Genomic DNA, 21,533 nt, shown 5'->3' on the forward strand with positions numbered 1-21,533 from the left:
GAGTGATGAGGGCAGCGAGCAGAGGACTGGATGGGAGATACAGAAGCAAAGAGGATGATGATAGAACAACCTTGGTGAAATTTGGTTCTAAATGGGAGGAGAGAAATAAGGATGACATTAGAGGGAAATGAGAGGTTAGGAGACACAATGCCCTAGAGAACCAGAAGTTCCTTTGAAAAACCCCTGTTCAGAAAGGCAAGCATTCTCCTTTCTGCTCTTACCTCCAGTCTCTGATTAATTCCAAATAGCACAGAATTATCGGCAGTGGTATACAACTTGTATATGAAGAGGGCATGATGTGCTGCCAGGGCTCTTCAGTTCAGGTTTCAGAGCAAACTCAAGAAAAATAAAGAGCCCAAAGCAAGTACACTCATTAGGAGCATAACACTCCTTTCAGGGGCATACATCAGCTTCTCCCTGCCTCAAAAGGGCAAGGATTTTGAAAGAGACTAGAGGTCAACTTATAAGAAAAAAGTCAACGTTGGGACCCTTAACTAACCTTAGGGCAGGGTCCATGTTTTTATTTGACTTTTTATACCCCCAGTTGCAGTGGCAGGACGTGGAAATCTCTGTTTTTGTTGTAATGAATACATCAGTGTAGTTTCCCCTGGCAAAATTATACGAGCAGTAGTGCTACTCCCTCCAATAATTTCCTCAGAATGGTTCCCCTGCACGGTACCACAGATAGGCAGCCCTTCAGACCAGGCCATAATTGTGCCTTTGGAAAACCATAATCAGAATCAATGCTCCTGTCACAGCTTCCCCAACTCTACAGATTCTGGTATTCTTACTCTTTGCCCACTAGTCTCTCAGGAGTGAGAAAGGGGGCTTTTAAACCCCAGGTTTTAACGTTAAAGTACCATTGGTTCAGCTTATTATTGGATAATAAAGTTGGCATTGTTATTCAGGAGCCATATCCGAATGTGGTTTCTATGATGTGACTGATCAACTATACATTGGCTTGTTTTTGAGCCCTTTGAACACAAATGCTTGTCCTACAATTTCTCCTTATTACAAAATACATTCTGAATAGACAATATGGGGTTTCTCCTCTAAATTCATGCCCCCTCACCCAAACACACTATGTGTGTGTGTGTGTGTGTGTGTGTGTGTGTGTGTGTGTGTGTGTCTACTCCTCTGTAAGTCATGCCTTATCCTAACTTTCTCTTATTGGCAGATCAACCTGTTTTCAGCAGAAGAGATGAACTGACTCTAAGCCCTCTGCAGATCCATAGGGGAGTCTCCCTTGGATGTTACCTGCCAGGTTCTCTGGCTTATTCTTGGTGTGTCCTCGCTGCCACTCCAGGGTTAGTTCTCAGCCCATCCCCAAGCACTGGTGGGAGCTGGCAGCCTAACCCATGCTCAGTATCATTGACATATCTTTCAGTAAGAAACATATCTTCCTGAATATCTTGATGGGGCAAATATTATCTGAGAATGCCTTTTCACTTAAAAATATTAAAAAAGTATAATATTAGGCATTAACAGTATTCCAGGCTCCACGTAAGGTACTGGTGTTGTGTTCTATATAGATCTTGCAGGAGCTGGTCATTTCTGCTTGTCTGTTTTAATTTATCTTTCCATCTTCTCACCTGTCCTCTCTCATATTCCCAAATGGGCTTGTGGTGGTTTATAACAAACACAGACAATAAACTAATGGGGAATGAGAAATAGAGAGTCACAACTAGAGGAGGCATCCATAAGACAGGAAGAAACCTCAGCTACTGAGCTCGCACTCTCTGGAGCCTGCATGCCACAACTAAGACTAGACACAGCCAAAAATAAATAAATAAATATTTAAAAAAACAGTGGGTCAATGAAGAAATCAAAGAGGAAATCAGAAAATACCTTGAGACAAAAGAAAATAAAAACACAACTTTCCAAAATTTATGGAACACAGCAAAAGCAGTTGTGAGAGGGAAGTTTATAACAAAACAGGCCTACCTCAGGAAACAAGAAAAAAAATCTCAGGTAAGCAAACTAACCTACCAAATAAAGAAATTAGAAAAAGAAGAACAAACAAAAACCAAAGTCAGCAGAAAGAAGGAAGTAATATAGATCAGGGAGGAAATAAATAAGAGACCAAAAAACCCCCAAAAAACACAGAAAAGATCAATGAAATCAAGAGCTGTTTTTTTTTTTTTTAAAATAAACAAAATTGATAAGCCTTTAGCTAAGTCTCATCAAGGAAAAGAAAGGACTCAAATAAATAAAATAAGAAATGAAAGGGAGAAATAATAACCAATATCACAGAGATACAAGAAACAGAAGAGAATACTACAAACAGTTATACGGCAACAAATTGGACAACCTAGAAGATGGATAAATTCCTAGAAACATAAATCTTCCAAGCCTTAATCAGGAAGAAGTAGACAAGATAAACAGACCAATCACTAGTAGTGAAACTGAATTTGTAAAAAAAAAAAAAAAAAAAAAGCTCCCAGCAAATGAAAGTCCAGGACTGGAGTGCTTCACAGGGGAGTTTTACCAAACATATAAAGAAAAAAGGTAATACCTGTCCTTCTCAAACTATTCCAAAAAATTGAAGAGAAGGGAACACTCTCAAATTCATTCTATGAGGCCACCATTACCCTGATACCAAAACCAGACAAAGACATCACATAAAAGGAAAATTATAGGCCAGTGTCTCTGATGAATATAGATGCAAAAATCCTCAAAAAAGTATTAGGAAATTGAATTCAACATTATACAAAAAGGATCATACACCATGCTCAAGTGAGACTTATTCTAGGGATTCAAGGATGGTTCAATATCTGCAAATCAATTAATGTGATACACCACATTGACAAAAAGAAGGATAAAAATCACATGATCATCTCAATAGATGGAGAAAAAGCATTTGGCAAAATTAAATAAGCTATAAGTATATTATTGTGCAGCCCAGGAGATACAGCAAATATTTTACTATGTTTAAATGGAGTATGATATGTATTGTAAAAATATTGAATCACTATGTTGTACACCTGAAACTAATATAATATTGTAAATCAACTATACTTCAACAAGAAAAGTCATTAAAATCAAATAGGGAATATTTATGTCCATACAGAAGCCTGTACACAAATGTTTGTGGCAGCTTTATTCATAATGGCTAAAACTTTGAAGCAATCAAGATGTCCTTTGTAGGTGAAAGGATAAACTGTGGAATATTATTCAGGGATAAAAGAAATGAGCTATTAAGCCATCAAAAGACATAGCGGAATCTTAAATACATATTGCTAAGTAAAAGAAGCCAATCTGAAAAGGCTGCATACTGTATGATTCCAACAATATGACATTCTGGAAAAGGTGAAAACATGGAGACAGTAGAAAGATCAGTAGTTGCCAGGAGTTAAGGGGGAAGGAGGGATGAATACAGCACAGGGATTTTTAATTCAGTGAAACTACTCTGTATGATGCTATAATGGTGGATACATGTCATTATACACTTGTCCAAACCCATAGAATGTACACAGCAAGAGTGAATCCTAATGTAAACTATGGACTTTGGGTGATAATGGTATGTCAGTGTAGGTTCATTGATTATAATAAATGTTCCACTCTGGGGGGGATGCTGATAGTGGGAGAGGCTGTGCCTGTGTGGAGGCAAGGGGAATATGGAAAACTCTGCAACTCTGCTCAGTTTTGCTCTGCACTGAAAATGTCTCTAAAAAAAAGTCTATTAAAAAAAAGGATTTTGAAAAAAAATTCTGTTGAGATCATTTGAAACATAACTTGTTTGTAAACCACCACTTAAAGAAATTGTGCATAATAATCTTTGAGCAAGAATTATGAAGAGTATATAAGATGATGGCTCTAAAATACCCATTATTGTCAATATGACAAAATTATTGTGATAAAAATTTTTAATAGTCATTAAGAAGACTTCTCAAAACACAACAGTTAATTAGTGACATCTAGCACCTCCTGTATGGAGATTCATAGTTTTCAAAGCTGGAAATTACTAAAGATCTTGAGACTGGATAGAATGAAAACAGATCTCACTTATTACATCTTAGAAATAAATATTTGTAACCATCTGGAGTCTATTTTATGGATTGAGGACAAGAACAGTAACCTCGCAAATTTATCTTTGAAATGTCACTTCTCACTTTTGGTGGCTGAACAATACTACAGTTTTTTTTTTTCTCCATTACACTGAATACACTATTAAATATTTTCTCTTTAAAAATAGAATTTTAACATCTTGAAACAAAGGTAGTTTCTATCCTCTAGGCTGTAACATTAGTAACCAGAGAATGGAATTCTGTCTGAAGTTGATTTTTCTCTATTATGCTCCATTTAAGACTATAAGCTGGGACAAAGTGAGAGAGTGGCCTGGACATATATACACTACCAAATGTAAAATAGATAGGTAGTGGGAAGCAGCCGCATAGCACAGGGAGATCAGCTCGGTGCTTTGTGACCACCTAGAGGGGTGGGATAGGGAGGGTGGGATGGAGGGAGATGCAAGAGGGAAGAGATATGGGAACATATGTATATATATAACTGATTCACTTTGTTATAAAGCAGAAACTAACACACCATTGTAAAGCAATTAAACTCCAATAAAGATGTTAAAAAAAGACTAAACTGAGCACTATTAACTCTTCCACTCTTCTGTGTCTTTGACTTATTGTTCTGTTTACCTGCAGGGGACTCTCCCCAATGCATGATGAACTCATATTCATCCTCTAAAACCCAACATAGTTTTCTTTTCTAGGAAGCCTTTTCTTATCCTCCTCCTAGCTTCCATATGTATTCCATATGTATCTCTCCTTTGTGCCAATTTTGTGCTTATACTTATCTCCATTTTTCCATTTATCACACCATGTTCTTATGGAATTTTTCCCCATAAAGAGTGTGAGTTCAAAGAAGATGTGAACTACATCTTATTCATTTCTGCATTTTGGGGTTAAAGTTTACACTGCAATACAAATCTGCATACAATATGCTGCTTTTTAAAATTTTGCTATAATTGATCTTATCTAGCTCTGGATATCCCAGTTCTGCTACTAGTGGGAGCATGAGTGTGGTAGAAAACACTTGTCTTGCCTGTTAGAGGTAACGTAGCCTCTTCTGGTTTAACAAAGGTTTCTTTGTACTGTAATTGATTTAATCTTTGTGATTAGTCTTTAAGGCAGATGGTAGAATAAAATATTCCATCAGTTCAAAGTTCAAACTCCAGGATTCTTTCTCCCCACCTCTCATAAGGTCTTCTCTTTCCCTCCTTTTCCCCAAGGTGGCATGTTTGTTCTGAGAGAAGATTGAATTGTTTATTGCAGTGTGGAGATAGCCTTCTGGTGTTGGGCTACCTCCTCTCTTCTTGCTGGTCTCTGTTGAGCAGTGATTAGCCTATTCAGTGCCTGGTTTTCTTTGGATGGTGTCCACTAAAGTATAGGTAATCCTACCTAGTCTACTCGGGTTTCTTGCTGGGACCTCCTCTTGAAGTCTGTAGTCCCTTCCATTTGTGTGGTGTTCCAGCGTTCTGTGTTCTGTGGGCTCATTCTCCCAGTACCAGATCCTTCAAATCTCTCAACACCAAGGCTCCCCAGCTCTTCATCTTGGGCCATTGGAACTCCAGGATCTCCATATAACAAGTGTTGGTCATGCGGGAGACACGTCTCCTCATGTCTCATCTTCCACAGTTGAGAAAAGGCTGTTCTAGAATGATAGGAACATTTCAAGAGACATAGCTGCTTCAGTCTGTCAGATCCCAGCAGAGACAGTGACCATTTAGAAAATTAATGTCATAATATAGCTGGGAGAATCAAGAAAAATGGAGTAGATTTTGCCATTCTTGTTGGTGGAAAGGGGACTTTCAGTCAGCTATTGAGCTTTACTAGAAAACTGGTTATGTCAGATTGGAGAGTTGATCTAGAATTACTGAAAGCTTAAGTTGAAGAAAGGTAATAGGTTTTCAGCTATAGACACTTCAGTGACTCTGCTGCTGTTTGGGATTGATATCTTTAAGAAATATTAGAGCCATATCGTTAACTTTTGCATAATAATTTATATTATTAGTTTGCAGTAAAAACTGCTCTCAAGGTTGGTGAATAGAATTGCTTACATGCCGTTGCTTAAGCCTTGGAGAAATAACTGGATGTGACATAATTCCTTGTCTCTCTTACATTAAAATACTACCTGTGAAAGAATAGAATCTGGTGGATAGTGGGTAGCAAACCAAGGCAGTGAGTAATATGTTACTTTTAGCTTGGCTCACTTGCTTTCCCCCTTCTGCAAACCTCTAAAAATTTTTGAGAAGCCATGAATATAAAAATTGTAACCTAAGAATTCTCAGCAGGTTGAATTATTTGCTGAAACCGCAAGACCAGCAGGTGTTTTGGGAAAATGTGGCATCAAAAGCCATTTTTCTCTCAGCTAAAGCAATCTTCCACGTATAGGTATAAAATGGAATCAAGATTTATACAGGAAAAATGCTGAAGCAGTCTGTTATTTTTCTCCCTCAAGTCTGTGCTTGAGGGTTTTTTTCTCCTCATTTTTAAGTCATTTTAGACATTTATTTTTTGAACAATCAACCCTTATTTACCCTTTAATTCTTTGGACTTAATCACCTGTAAACAAATGAAAACATATTTATTATATAATTAATCAGGAATTACTTCGTCTCTAAAGTTCCATAGGAATTATAGGCATTATCACTCAAATTAGAAATTATATATCATTTTGTCATTGTTTACCACTATTAATTGTGTTTGCCTTATTTCTTAACGAAGTTATAAACTTTTTGTTTATGCGAGTGTGATGGTTAATTCTGTGCGTTAACTTGACTGGGCCACTGGGGTGCCCAGACATTTGGCCAAACATTACTCTGGGTTGTCTGTGAGGGTGTTTCTGAATGAGATTAGCATTTGAATCAGTGGACCCACGAAGGTGGGTGGGCCTCCAAATAACCTAAATAGAACAAAAAGGTTGAGAAAGAGGGAACTTCTCCTGCCTGACTGCTTTGAGGTGGGACATTGGCCTTTTCCTGCCTTCATACACAAATTGAAATATTGACTTTTCCTGGTTCCAGACGCTGCCGAGTTTCAGACAGGAACTTATGTCATTGGCTTTCCTGGGTCTTGCTGAATGCAGATCTTGGGAGTTCTAGCCTCCATAGTCATGCGAGCCAGTTCCTTAAGAAACGTCTCTCTCTATCTCTCTCCCCCACCTGCCCTCCCACCATATATATGTATATACAGGATTGGCCAAAAAGGGCCTTCTGTTTTTAAGTAAAAATAAAAGACACATTTTTCATTTTCACCAAGAACTTTATTGAACAATGCATTCACCCTTTTCTTCCACTACCTTCTGCCATTTTTCAGGCAAATTCATAATTCCATCTTCCCCAAATTTTTTATCTTTTTGAGCAAAGAACTGTTCCAGGTGCTTTTTACAGTCTTCCAGGGAATTGAAATTTTTTCCATTAAGAGAATTTTGTAAAGACAGAAATAAACGGAAATCCGAAGGTGCAGTGTCTGGTCAATACGACGGACGAATCAGAACTTCCCAGCCAAGCTGTAAAAGTTTTTGCCTGGTCATCAAAGAAACATGCAGTCTTGCATTATCCTGATGGAAGATTATGCATTTTCTGTTGATTAATTCTGGACGCTTTTCGTCGAGTGCTTCTTTCAGTTGGTCTAATTGGGAGCAGTACTTGTTGGAATTAATCGTTTGGTTTTCTGGAAGGAGCTCACAATAGAGGACTCCCTTCTATTCCCACCATATGCACAGCATCACCTTCTTTGCATGAAGACTGGCCTTTAGTGTGGTTGTTGGTGGTTCATTTCTCTTGCCCCACAATCTCTTGCATTCCACATTATTGTACTGTATTCACTTTTCATCGCCCATCACAATTTGTTTTAAAAATGGAACGTTTTTGTTAAGTTTCAGTGGAGAATCGCGTGATGAAATACGGTCAAGAAGGTTTGTTTTTGCTTAACTTATGTGGAACCCAAACATCAAAGCGATGAACATAACCAAGCTGGTGCAAATGATTTTCAGTGCTTGATTTGGATATTTTGAGTATGTCGGCTATCTCCCACGTGGTATAACGTTGATTGTTCTCAATTAATGTCCCGATTTGATCGCTATCAACTTTAACTGGTCTACTCGACTGTGGAGCATTGTCCAGGGAGAAATCTCCAGCACGAAACTTCGCAAACCACTTTTGACACGTTCAATCAGTCACAGCACCTTCTCCATACGCTGCACAAATCTTTTTTTGTGTGTTTTGGTTACGTTTTTACCTTTCTTGAAGTAATAAACCATAATATGCCGAAAATGTTGCGTTTTTCTTCCATCTTCAATATTAAAATGGCTAGAGTCTGTCATACAGAGTGAAGTAAGCCAGAAAGAGAAAAACAAATATCGTATATTAACGCATATATGTGGAATCTAGAAAAATGGTACAGATGGACCTATTTGCAGGGCAAGAATAGAGACGTAGATGTAGAGAACAGACATGTGGACACAAGGGGGGAAGGGGAGGGTGGGATGAATTGGGAGATTAGGATTGACATATATACACTACCATGCATAAAACAGATAGCTAGCGGGAACATGCTGTAAAGCACAGGAAGCTCAGCTCAGTGCTCTGTGACGACCTAGATGGGTAGGATGGGGGGAGGTGTGAGGGAGGTCCAAGATGGAAGGGATATAGGTATACATATTGCTGATTCACTTCATCGTACAGCAGAAACTAACACAACATTGTAAGGCAATTACACATATTCCAATAAAAAAATGGCTACACAAAAATTCACGAATTCTGATGTCTTTTTCTAAATGCATGCTGATATGACAGCTGTCACATACAATCTAACAAAATTGTTTCGAATGAAGTTAAAGACAACTAAGTGCTACTAGAGCCAATCAGAAAAAAACGAACAAACCTTTTGGCCAACGCAGTATATATATATATATATATATCTCCTATTGATTCTGTTTCTTTGGAGAACTCTGACACTGTGGATCATGTCTGATACTTATTTCATATTATACATAGGTGTAGCACACCATGGTTGTGTTAGAAACTTAAAAGAGACTTTAAAAACAGAGGGATTCTTGATCAAAATGACTCATGAAACTTAATGTCAGTTACTCTGAGACAAAATCCTCACTGCACATTTGCTAAATTCTTGAATGCATGTACTACTGCACTTATAAGATTTAACAAGGGTGAAAATAAAGCCAGCGAGAAATGCAGTACTGATCTTGATTACGTGGTGTCAAATGAGCTGAATTTCTATATTTGAATGATGAATTGTAATTATAGCTCATTATACAACATGATTTTCATCATGAAATATATTATTTAAAGGATAATTTCAACTCATTTACCATAGAAAAAAACCTGTGTATATCTTTTGAAAATTCATGATATTGTAAGTGTGAAAAATTAATAAATAGAAACCTCAATTAAATAGTTTTGGGAGACTGGAAGGGGTAGCTCTCATGCTCTGCGATGATAGCAGAGCCCAACAGGAGGAAGAAAGACTCCTCTTCTTTCCTGGCAAGGACTCAGCCAATGAAAACCTATGGATTGTTTACTATAGCCCTCCCTCCCAACTTCCTTTTCTCCTCTATAAAAGCATTCTTCCTCCCTTGCTGTGTGGGGACTAGCATGTGCCTCTCCGTGGTTGCAGGCACTGAACTGCAATTATCGCTAATCCAAATAAACCCATCTTTGCTGGAGAAACATCTGACAGTAGGTTTTAGGTCAATGTAAGTGACATGAGAAAGGCTCTTCTTATCATTGCTCCCTATAAGATTTGTAAACCAGTTAAGGCATATCATCCTTCCAGTGGCAGTTGGTGTTTTTGACCCTTGTCAGCGCATGCATTTGGAGTTGTTTTTCAAATAGTTGTGATGAACATCTTCTCTGATCTCACCTATGACCCTTGACATGGATCTGTAGGAGGACTGATCAAGATGAAAGTTTTAGTGTGTTTGTCACCAAACATAGTGAGACTACAACTGATCCATGTTAAATTGAACTCCATGGCCTTGATTTCAGTGGGGTTGTATAGTAACTGATTGAATTAATGGATTAAAGTTAGAAAATGTACCAAACCATAAACTAGAGATAAGTGAGCAGAGAAGTACATTTTTCCTGCATGGACCATGATCCTGTTCACTTCAGAGCGTGATAGCATGAGTGTTCTCGCATGAAACAGTATTGTGATCTCTTATAGTTGAGACCAAGTACTTATAATATTTATTATGTGAATATTATAAACACAATTTATGAAAATATGAAATGTTTCTTTCCTTCAAGGAAGAAAGCTAAGATATTTCAGCGGAGAAATCAGAGAAAGCAGAAACATCAAACTGACAAGTGTGGAACAAAATTCTCCTCTGAAATATCTGGTATTCTGCATTTGCCACTGATCTGGTTTTTATATGCATTTCAGAAAGTAATTTTTTCTCTGATACTTTGCTAGATTGCCCATAGAAATATTGAGCAATATAACACATACTAATGTGGCCAACCTGATATTGAGCATGATAGAGTTAAATACTCCTGAGCAGAAACTTCTGAGTTGAAAGTTGATGCTATTTCAGGGGCAAGTAAGCATGGCATCCCTGTTACTTCCCAGGAGGTGATCTCTTTTTCAACTCTGCTCTCATTAAGTAGCTTTTCTTCCTCTTCAAATGTGAGGAAATTAGAGCCCTCTCCATCACCTGAACATAGAGCATGCCCTAAGTGAGTGTTCCCCATGGGACACAGATGGCTCAAAACAGAGGCAAATGGCAGAAGGCATTGTGTAGGCATAGTGGAAAGCAATGAAAACACCTATGTTAACAGCATAACTATTAAGAGCAGATATTAAATGGAACATTGAGCAAGCCCACGAGCAGATAGTAAGAATAACGATTCTGCTAGAAGGAAGTGACTTGTGGTGCATGCCTGTAAAACCACAAACAGTGTGGCTTCAAGAGAAGGGTTGAAGAAATTGGATAAGCAGGAGACAAGAGAAATCGGACCTGAATTGAACCTGGTGATGATTCTATTAATCATCCTTGACTAAGGATTTTCACCCAAGACGTACTGAGGAAAATACTGGAAATTAATATTAGAATTCTCTGTATGCCATTTGTTATTTGTATTCAGTATATAATTATTATTATATTTATATTATTATTAGTTAACTGTATAGTAAAATATTGTCACTTTAAGATTTTATAATACAGATCCTTTTCATTTAAATTAACCCTTTTATTGTCACAAAGTCCTTCAGTTAAAGCTTGCTTCACATGTTGTTGTAAATGACTGGATTGGGAAGACACTACCTGAAAACAGCTGTCTGCACTGGGGGCCCAGAGGAGCAAAACATAGAAATCAGTCCTTTGTCCAGAACACTGGCTTTGCCATGCTCATTTCAGTCTGGGGATCCTAGACCATATCCATCTTTTTTTTTTTTAGAGATCACCAAAGTCTTCATGAGGAGTTTAAGGTGAAAAAGGTGAATGTGATTAAAAAGAATGTCTGGGGACTTCCCTGGAGGTCCAGTGGTTAAGACTTCGCCTTCCAATGCAAGGGGTGCAGATTCGATCCCTGGTCAGGGAGCTAAGATTCCACGTGCCTTGAGGCCAAAAAACCAAAACATAAAGCAGAAGCAATATTGTAACAAGTTCAATAAAGACTTTAAAAAAATAAAAAGAATGGTCTTTTACACTTTATTCAAAGTGGCTATGCTCAGTCACTTATTAAGTGTGACTGGTCCTTGTTTGAGAGTATGCTGGAGGAGAACTCATAAGTTTCCTCTTAGCAACTAAGATCTGTGTGTTCTAAGGAGACACCCCTCTCACCCAACTCCAGAAATGGAAGCAAATCAAGTGACAAATATCTATTCACCCCTTTTTATGGGCCCAACACTGGGCTAAGTGTAGGGTATACAAAATAGAGACCAGCTATATTCTGGAAACTTGAATAATTATTCTAAACGCAGAAGAAAGAATTGGCACAGTCTAAAACATTTCATGTTAGCTAGAGAGGCAATAAGAGACAAATTGAAAGAAATGAATGTTATCTGGAGCAAAGAGATTTCATGAACGAGACATACTTGGAAATGTTCCTGGAAGGAGAATAATGGGGAGAGGGGGATGGATAGGCAGATGGGAGGAGTAAATCCTCCACACTGAGAAACCCATCTCAGGTTTGTGCATCATCCCTGAGTGTCCACCTAGTTTTGCAGGCATCATGGCCCTGTATTTCTATTGTTAATGCCATGGTGCACACATATAAAATAACTTCTGTGACTATTTTTTAAAAACTCAGTTTCTGATATTAAGTTGCCTCCAATTTCAACTCTACTCCACCATCTTGACTGTTTATCCTCCATGGGGAGAAAGAGTTTGAGAGATAGACATAGTTTTGATCTCAAGATTTTTTTGATCTCAGGGTAATTTTGTGTGCTCACTTTTCTCAGAAGGGGTTATTTCTTCTCTCTGTTTTTTTCAATGAAGTGTCCCCGAATCTCTGTAAAATAAGATGCTAATTTTGTCAGTTGTTAGTGCTCCCCAACACCAGTATTATCGTCTTCTTGAGCCCCCAGATAGACCACATTTTCTAGGCTTCCTTGCAGGTAGGTGTCACCATGTGAGTGTTCTAGGCAATGGCAAGTGAGCAACAAAGATGGGACTATTTCCAGATTGCCACATAGAGAACAATCCATGTGCAATTCTCTTTTATTCCCTGGCTGATTGGAGAGGACTCTAGGGAACCAAAGGAGGGTGGGGCCTCTGTTGGGAAGGATCCTGGTTCCTGAATTGCGGGCATAGGAGGGAGCCTTCCCCTCCCCCATCACCACTCATACTGGACAGTGAGTGATATGATGTGAGTTAGAAAGAATCCTGATGGGTTGATTTCTTGAAGCAATATCACTATCAATTTAAAGCATATGAATGAATTTCTTACAAAGGGGCATAACTAATTGTGGTAAACTTTTAAAACAAGTTTTGATTTGGAAAGAATTTCAAGTCAATAAAAGTTGTAAGAACAGCACAAAGAATACCTGTACGCCCCTTACCCTGATTTGCCTACATTTTGTTCCATTTCCTTTATCTCTTGCTCTTTCTTCACATATATATGTATTATTCATTTTTTTGCGAACCCAATCTCCTCTTAAGAATGACACTCCCCCACATAATCATAGCACAGTTATGAAACTTAAAACAAAAGCAGAACAACCCTGACCTCTATTCAATTCACTGTCTGTGTTCCAATCTGTGAATTGACCGCTGTCCTTCGTAGCAGTTTTTTTCTCTCTAGTACAGCATCCAGTTTAGGGTGATGTGATGTACTGATTTTACTTGTCATATCTCTTTAGTGTCTTTTAATCTTTGTCTTTGCCTTTAATTTTAGTCTTTTATGACATTGACAGTTTTAAAAAACACACTCTTCCCTTTTTACTAGAATATTTCTCATTTTGGGTTTGTCTTGGAGTCCAATGACTCATCATTGGAGTCAGGTTATCCATTCTTTTTGTGAATCTTTTTTTTCTTTCTCCCCCCCCCGCCCACCCCAAGCCACGCTGCACGGCATGCAGGATCTTAGTTCTCCAACCAGGGATCGAACCCACGCCCCCTGCAGTGAAAGCCCAGAGTCTTAACCACAGGACTGCCAGGGAAAGCCTGTGAATCTTTTAACTGAAGTACAGTAAGCAAAGCACTCTTTTTTTTTTTTTAACATCTTTATTGGAGTATAATTGCTTTATGATGGTGTGTTAGTTTCTGCTGTATAACAAAGCGAATCAGCTATATGTATACATATATCCCCATATCTCCTCCCTCTTGCGTCTCCCTCCCACCCTTCCTATCCCACCCCGTTAGGTGGACACAGAGCCCTGAGCTGATCTCTCTGTGCTATGCGGCTGCTTCCCACTAGCTATCTGTTTTACATTTGGTAGTGTATATGTGTCCATGCCACTCTCTCACTTCATCCCAGCTTACCCTTCCCCCTCCCTGTGTCCTCAAGTCCATTCTCTACGTCTGCGTCTTTATTCCTGTCCTGCCCCTAGGTTCTTCAGAACCCTTTTTTTTTTTTTTAGATTCCATATATATGTGTTAGCATACGGTATTTTTTTTTCTCTTTCTGACTTACTTCACTCTGTATGACAGTCTCTAGGTCCATCCATCTCACTACAAATAACTCAATTTCGCTTCTTTTTATGGCTGAGTAATATTCCATTGTATATATGTGCCACATTTTAAATTTTTGTTTTTTTAATTTTGGCTGCGTTGGGTCTTCGTTGCTATGTGTGGGCTTTCGCTGGTGTGGCAAGTGGGGGCTACTCTTTGTTATGGTGCGCAGGCTTCTCATTGCAGTGGCTTCTCTTGTTGTGGAGCACGGGCTCTAGGAGTGTGGGCTTCAGTAGTTTGGGCACGTGGGCTCAGTAGTTGTGGCACGTGAGCTCTAGAGCGCAGGCTCAGTAGTTGTGGCACATGGGCTTAGTTGCTTCATGGCATGTGGTATCTTCCCAGGCCAGGGCTCGAACCCGTGTCCCCTGCATTGGCAAGCAGATTCTTAACCACTGCACAACCAGGGAAGCCACAGTGCCACATTTTCTTTATCCATTCATCTGTTGATGGACACTTAGGTTGCTTCCATGTCCTGGCTGTTGTAAATAGAACATTGTGGTACATGGCTCTTTTCGAATTATGGTTTTCTCAGGGTGTATGCCCAGTAGTGGGAGTGCTGGGTTATATGGTAGTTCTATTTTTAGTTTTTTAAGGAACCTTCATACTGTTCTCCATAGTGGCTATATCAATTTACATTCCCACCAACAGTGCAAGAGGGGTCCCTTTTCTCCACACCCTCTCCAGCATTTATTGTTTGTAGATTTTTTTTGATGATGGCAGTTCTGACCAGTGTTAGGTGATACCTCATTATAGTTTTGATTTGCATTTCTCTAATGATTAATGATGTTGAGCATTCTTTCATGTGTTTATTGGCAATCTGTATGTCTTCTTTGGAGAAATGTCTATTTAGGTCTTTGGATTGGGTTTTTTGTTTTTTTGATATTGAGCTGCATGATCTGCTTGTAAATTTTGGAGGTTAAGCCTTTGTCCGTTGCTTTGTTTGCAAATATTTTCTCCCATTCTGAGGGTTTTCTTTTCGTCTTGTTTATGGTTTCCTTTTTTGTGCAAAAGCTTTTAAGCTTCATTAGGTCCCATTTGTTTAGTTTTGTTTTTATTTCCATTTCTCTAGGAGGTGGGTCAAAAAGGATCTTGTTGTGATTTATGTCATAGAGTGTTCTGCTTATGTTTTCCTCTAAGAGTTTTATAGTGTCCTGCCTTACATTTAGGTCTTAATCCATTTTGAGTTTCTTTTTGTGTACAGTGTTAGGGAGTGTTCTAATTTCATTCTTTCACATGTAGCTGTCCAGTTTTCCTAGCACCACTTATTGAAGAGGCTGTCTTTTCTCCATTATATATTCTTTCCTCCTTTATCAAAGATAAGGTGACCATATGTGTGTGGGTTTACCTCTGGGCTTTCTATCCTCTTCCATTGATCTATCTTTCTGTTTTTGTGCCAGTACCATACTATCTTGATTACTGTAGCTTTGTAGTATAGTCTGAAGTCAGGGAGCCTGATTCCACCAGCTACGTTTTTCTTTCTCAAGATTGCTTTGGCTATTTGGGGTCTTTTGTGTTTCCATACAAATTGTGAAAGTTTTTGTTCTAGTTCTGTGAAAAATGACATTTGTAGTTTGATAGGGATTGCATTGAATCTGTAGACTGTTTTGGGTAGTATAGTCATTTTCACAATGTTGATTCTTGCAATCCAAGAACATGGTATATCTCTCCATCTGTTTGTATCATCTTTAATTTCTTTCATCAGTGTCTTATAGTTTTCTACATACAGGTCTTTTGTCTCCTTAGGTAGGTTTATTCCTAGGTATTTTATTCCTTTTGTTGCAATGGTAAATGGGAGTGTTTCCTTAATTTCTCTTTCAGATTTCTCATCGTTAGTGTATAGGAATGCAAGAGATTTCTGTGCATTCATTTTGTATCCTGCTACTTTACCAAATTCATTGATTAGCTCTAGTAATTTTCTGGTAACATCTTTAGGATTCTCTATGTATAGTATCATGTCATCTGCAAACAGTGACAGCTTTACTTCTTCTTTTCTGATTTGGATTCCTTTTTTTTCTTTTTCTTCTCTGCTTGCTGTGGCTAAAACTTCCAAAACTATGTTGAATAATAGTGGTGAGAGTGGGCAACCTTGTCTTGTTCCTGATTTTAGTGGAAATGGTTTCAGTTTTTTGCCATTGAGAATGATGTTGGCTGTGGGTTTGTCATATATGGCCTTTATTATGTTGAGGTAAGCTCCCTCTATGCCTACTTTCTGGAGGGTTTTTATCATAAATGGGTGTTGAAGTTTGTTGAAAGCTTTTTCTGCATCCATTGAGATGATCATATGGTTTTTCTTCTTCAATTTTTTAATATGGTTTATCACATTGATTGATTTGCGTATATTGAAGAATCCTTGCCTCCCTCAGAAAAAACCCACTTGAACATGGTGTATGATGCTTTTAATGTGCTGTTGGATTTTGTTAAGCAAAGCACTTTGAACTGAAACTTTGCATGTCACATTGAACAAGAGTTAGGGAGTGAAGCATCATGCTGTAGTTGTTTAGTTGCTGGGTTACGAGGTGGATGCAGTTTCTAAAAACAACAAATATGTAGTTTCTTGCACCATACCAAGAACACCAGCTCTTTTGAGGAGGGGAAGTTGTATGTAAAATTAGGATATTGGTGGTTGTTGATGGTAAATCACAGGTTTCTTTTTAACATATCAGAACCTCCTGCTACTCTGTGCTTACAGAATGCCACAGGCTTTCTCGTCTGGAGAAACATATGTGATAACCTGGCAGACACACATTAGTGTCTAAATAGGTGTATTTACCCAGCAAGGATGTATGCATTTTAGAAGGTATCTGGGAAGAGCAATTCATGACTCAAAGCACAGTTTTCCAAGGATGGCATTTCTGGGACATGGCCCTTGGACAGGGGAAATGTTGTGGAGCAATGTGATGGTTAGTTTTACAGGTCAACTTGGCTAGGCTATTGTAACCAGTTATTAAACTCTAAACTTAGTGTTTTTGTGAAGGCATTTTGTAGATGTTGTTAATATCTACATTCAGCTTATTTTATGTAAAGGACATTAAGTTTTATAATGTGGATGGGCCTCATCCAGCCAGCTGAAGGGCTTAAGAGCAAAGGCTGAGGTTTCCTAGACGGCACCATCAACTCCTGCCTGAATTTCCAGCCTGCCAGCCTGCCCTACAGGTTTCAGACTTCCAGTCTCCATAATTGCATGAGCAAATTCATAAAAAAAAAAAATCTCTTTATACACATATGTATCTCCTGTTGGTTCTGTTTCTCTGGAGAACTCTGACTAATACAGACAGGCAATCATTTCTGTATTCCTCAAGTTATGCCTCAGAAGTGGTGATTGCTAGCACAATGTTTTGAACATGAGAAGTGTGCAAATAATATGTGTTAAATGGATCCATGAGTAACCACCTGGAGATTCAACTACTAAGGAAGTTAATGCTGTAGTCCCTTCTTATCCGTGGGATATCCAAGACCTCCAGTGGATGCCTAAAACTGTGGATGGTAACAAATCATATATATATACTATGTTTTTTCCTCTAGTAATGGGCGGGTAGTGTATACAGTGTGGATACCCTGGACAAAAGGCTGTTTCACTTCCTGGGTGGGATGGTGAGAGATTTCATCATGCTACTCAGAATGGCTGTAATTTAAAACTTACGAATTGTTGTTTTCTAGAATTTTCCATTTAATATTTTCAGACCACAGTTGACTAAAGGTAACTGAAATCATGGGAAGCCAAAATGTGGATAAAGGGGACTACTGCATTGAGGCTTTGAAGTAAAAAATGAAATTTGAGCTTTATCATGATATTTCTTCATAATATTGAAATTCTCAAAAAATAAATAGGAATATTCATGCATTCATGATTTTTTTTTTTTAGTCTTAAGAAATAAGGTCTCCTATTTATTTATTTATTTATTGCCACATAAACTTGAAGTAATGTTGCCGTCTAGGACTCTAATGGCTTTCTATTTAGCAAGTAATAATACAGGTGTGTTCTCAGTTTCTGCATTGAGTGAATGTTATTCACATATTAAAATTTTTTGCTGCCCTCTGGTGGACATAGTTCTATAAATCAAATATACGTCAAGTAGTCTTCTATTTGAATATGTTTTCCAAGTTCCTTTCTAAGTTAGGAAGTCCAAATGCATCTTTCATATAAGAAGAGATATCAGCATCTCTGATTTGTTTATAAATCCCAATTAGAATACATGAGGTACTTAAAATATGGCACCAAAAGAGCCTAACAAAAAGTTGTGACAATGATTCCATGAGAAAATGCCTTGAAAGGTATCAGTTGGGAATCCAGTGGTGGTCTCCCCTGCTATGGACATGATTACTGATGAAGGCTACGTGGAATCCCTGGACCCCTCCCTGGGGGCGGCGGAGTTGTGGGGGGCTTCCATGGGCTGGTATGATGTATGTGTTAGTGTTAGCGGGAGAGGAGCTGGCAGTTGTGAAGTACAGACCTGAAGGTTTTTGGGAGTAGGGTCAGGCGAAGGTAGTAAAGGAAGTGAGGCAGAGCTCAGCCTTGAAGAACAGGATGAGAAGCCCAGTTTGAGAGAAACAGAAGATCTGGAAATAAGGTACATAAAGGGGCTGGAGGAATCAGAGTGACACCAAAGACAGGGAGGGATAGGAAATAACAACAATACGGGCTGCGGTGTACTGGAGCTTGATCGTACCCACTCACAAGAGCCAAGTGTTACATTTTCAAGAATCTTGTGAGCCAGTTGTTAAAGATGTTATTAAAAATTAAACCATATAAACTTAAAATTAAATTGTTTTTAAAACTAAGATAATACATGCTCAAAACTCATCACTCCCTAATTATTTTACTACAATTTTACTACGTTACTGATAGTAAAATCACTTGTTGAGGTGATTTACATGTTTAGTATTTGTATGGTGAAAATACTAGCTAACAGTGTGCTGCTGTGTGTCTCTCACAACTCTGCAATCAGGGACATCAGTAGCCTGTAGCTGGTCGTGTTGGGAATGTTCTTACCAAGAAAACTGAGAAATGCTACAAAATGAAGCGTTGGTTGCTAAATCTTTGCCAGCATACCACTGGGTAAGGAAGGGTCTTTGGAAATAAAAAAACGGAGACTTCCTATTTTATTTTATTATTTTATTTAAAAAAATTATCTTATTTTATTTATTTTTTATTTTATATTTTTAATTCTACCATGTATGCTGGATTGGTGCTCTAGTTCGTTTATTCATTCAATCAACAAATATTTTCTGATCCACTACTTGTTGGCAGACAATTTTTCATGGGTCTCTTATGTTCCTACACATCTTACAAGAGAGGCACTGACTGCCCTTTGTCCCAGAATATCCTTCATGGATGTTCATATATTGAATGGCTTTGGAAGATAGAGATCATGTCTCCCTCTGGAGTGAAGGGCAGGCATGTTTACTGCCCATTATAAGACTTTTGGAATCTCTACACTCAGGGTTCATGTCTTATACCACAACCCAACTGTATGTGCAGGTATCATCTGGCCCTTTCAGTGTCACCCTGTAGGACTTGGGCTCAGGGAACTGGGCAAAATTGCCAATACTCTGCCTACTGCTATTGCTGTTCATTTTTTTTTTTTTTTTACGGTAGGCGGGCCTCTCACTGCTGTGGCCTCTCCCGTTGCGGAGTACAGGCTCCGGACACACAGGCCCAGCGGCCATGGCTCACGGGCCCAGCCGCTCCGAGGCATGTGGGATCTTCCCAGACCGGGGCACGAACCCGTGTTCCCTGCATCGGCAGGTGGACTCCCAACCACTGCGCCACCAGGGAAGCCCACTGTGATTCATTTTTGATCCAGAGTCTTGTGTCTTCTATCAGCATCAGTGAAATTGTGCAGGCTAACTTATTGCCTTGCAAGTGGGATAAAATCTTAGACCCTTTCCTATTTTTTTTTTTTTTTTTTTTTTGCTGTACATGGGCCTCTCACTGTTGTGTTGTGGCCTCTCCCGTTGTGGAGCACAGGCTCCGGACGTGCAGGCTCAACGGCCGTGGCTCACGGGCCCAGCCGCTCCGCGGCACGTGGGATCTTCCCGGATCGGGGCACGAACCCGTGTCCCCTGCATCGGCAGGTGGACTCTCAACCACTGCGCCACCAGGAAAGCCCGACCCTTTCCTATTTTTGACAGACTATGTGTCAGGCATTGGTTCAGGTGCTGGGGCAAAGAGGTGGAATAGGCAGACAAGATCTTGCCCCTGTGGGGCTCAAAATATCTTATGGGATTATAAACCAAAAAAAAGTATTAACACTAAGCAAGAAACATTAAACAATTATATTGGGATAAGGATTAAGAAACAATTGAATGGTGGTATGATGGAGTACTGAGATAGTCTAGAGAGAAATCTACTCCACACAGGTTGTCGGGGAGGTTCCTTCTGGTGGATGGTTGAGTGAGGAGAAATTAGTTAGGACTGAGGGGTGAACGGGGGATTAAGTAAAATAGTAAGAACTGTAGTGATGTAATGAAGCAGCCGTTGTTGAGCGGTCAATGATTGGTTGATTGACTGGGGTAATGAAGTAGCATTTTTTTTTAATTCAACAAATATTTATTATATATTAATTATATATCAAGTACTCTGCCAGACAATAGAGCTACAATACAAAAGTGAACAAAACAGACCTGAACATAACTACAGTGATGGAATGTTCTTCTTTGGGGGTTTTCAACTGCTTTGCTGATAAAAGTTCTTATAAAGAACTTTATCAATTTAGCTTTGGTTTCCTTGCAATGCCAAATATAACATCATAAACCTTTAATCAATCCTCAGTGAGGTCTGTGGTGGACCTCTCTCTTGCAGCCTAAAAGTTTGAAAGTATCATGCATGTTCTACTCTGTCAGGCAGAAAGTACGTAGGGCTTTAGAAAAGAACAGATGTGACAGTTTTATTTTCCCCCAAGTCTATTCCAATAAGACCGACAATATCCCGTTCATTGATGCCGACCTTAATCTTCATAGAATGGAGAATCCATTCTAAGCTAAGATGGAATCTCGGCATAAAGACTTGGCATATTATGCACTGCCAGGAATCTGTAATTCCGAAATATATTCAGTAGTTCTTGGCTAATTCATGCTTTTTTAAAGTCCTAAAATTTCTTTTAAGAGATCTCTCTATTGAAGTAGCATTTGTTGATTGATTGATGAAGGGAATTTTTTTTTTAATCGGGGGGGGGTGGTTATTTGGTTTACTACTAAGGTAAAAACTGGGGAGGGGGTCATCAGACTGTGGTAGTAGTGGGAGGGGACTCCTACCATTTTCTTGCATTGGAATCATGTGCAATTCCAAATATTGTGTAAAGAGTTGGGATTTGAGGGAATCCCTGGAACTAATGTCCGGGGGCTGGATGGGAGAAGTGTCAGTGTGATGGTGGAAGGGAGCAGGG

At 38.9% G+C, this 21,533-nt stretch overlaps 1 protein-coding gene across 6 annotated transcripts in view; it reads left to right on the forward strand.

The window, feature by feature from the left end:
- The window catches only part of CHODL (chondrolectin), a 523,451-nt gene that overhangs the window by 150,055 nt on the left and 351,863 nt on the right, over positions 1–21,533 (forward strand). The window lies entirely within an intron of this gene.

Source organism: Orcinus orca, chromosome 5, assembly GCF_937001465.1.
Source record: "Orcinus orca chromosome 5, mOrcOrc1.1, whole genome shotgun sequence".
Taxonomy (NCBI): domain Eukaryota; kingdom Metazoa; phylum Chordata; class Mammalia; order Artiodactyla; family Delphinidae; genus Orcinus; species Orcinus orca.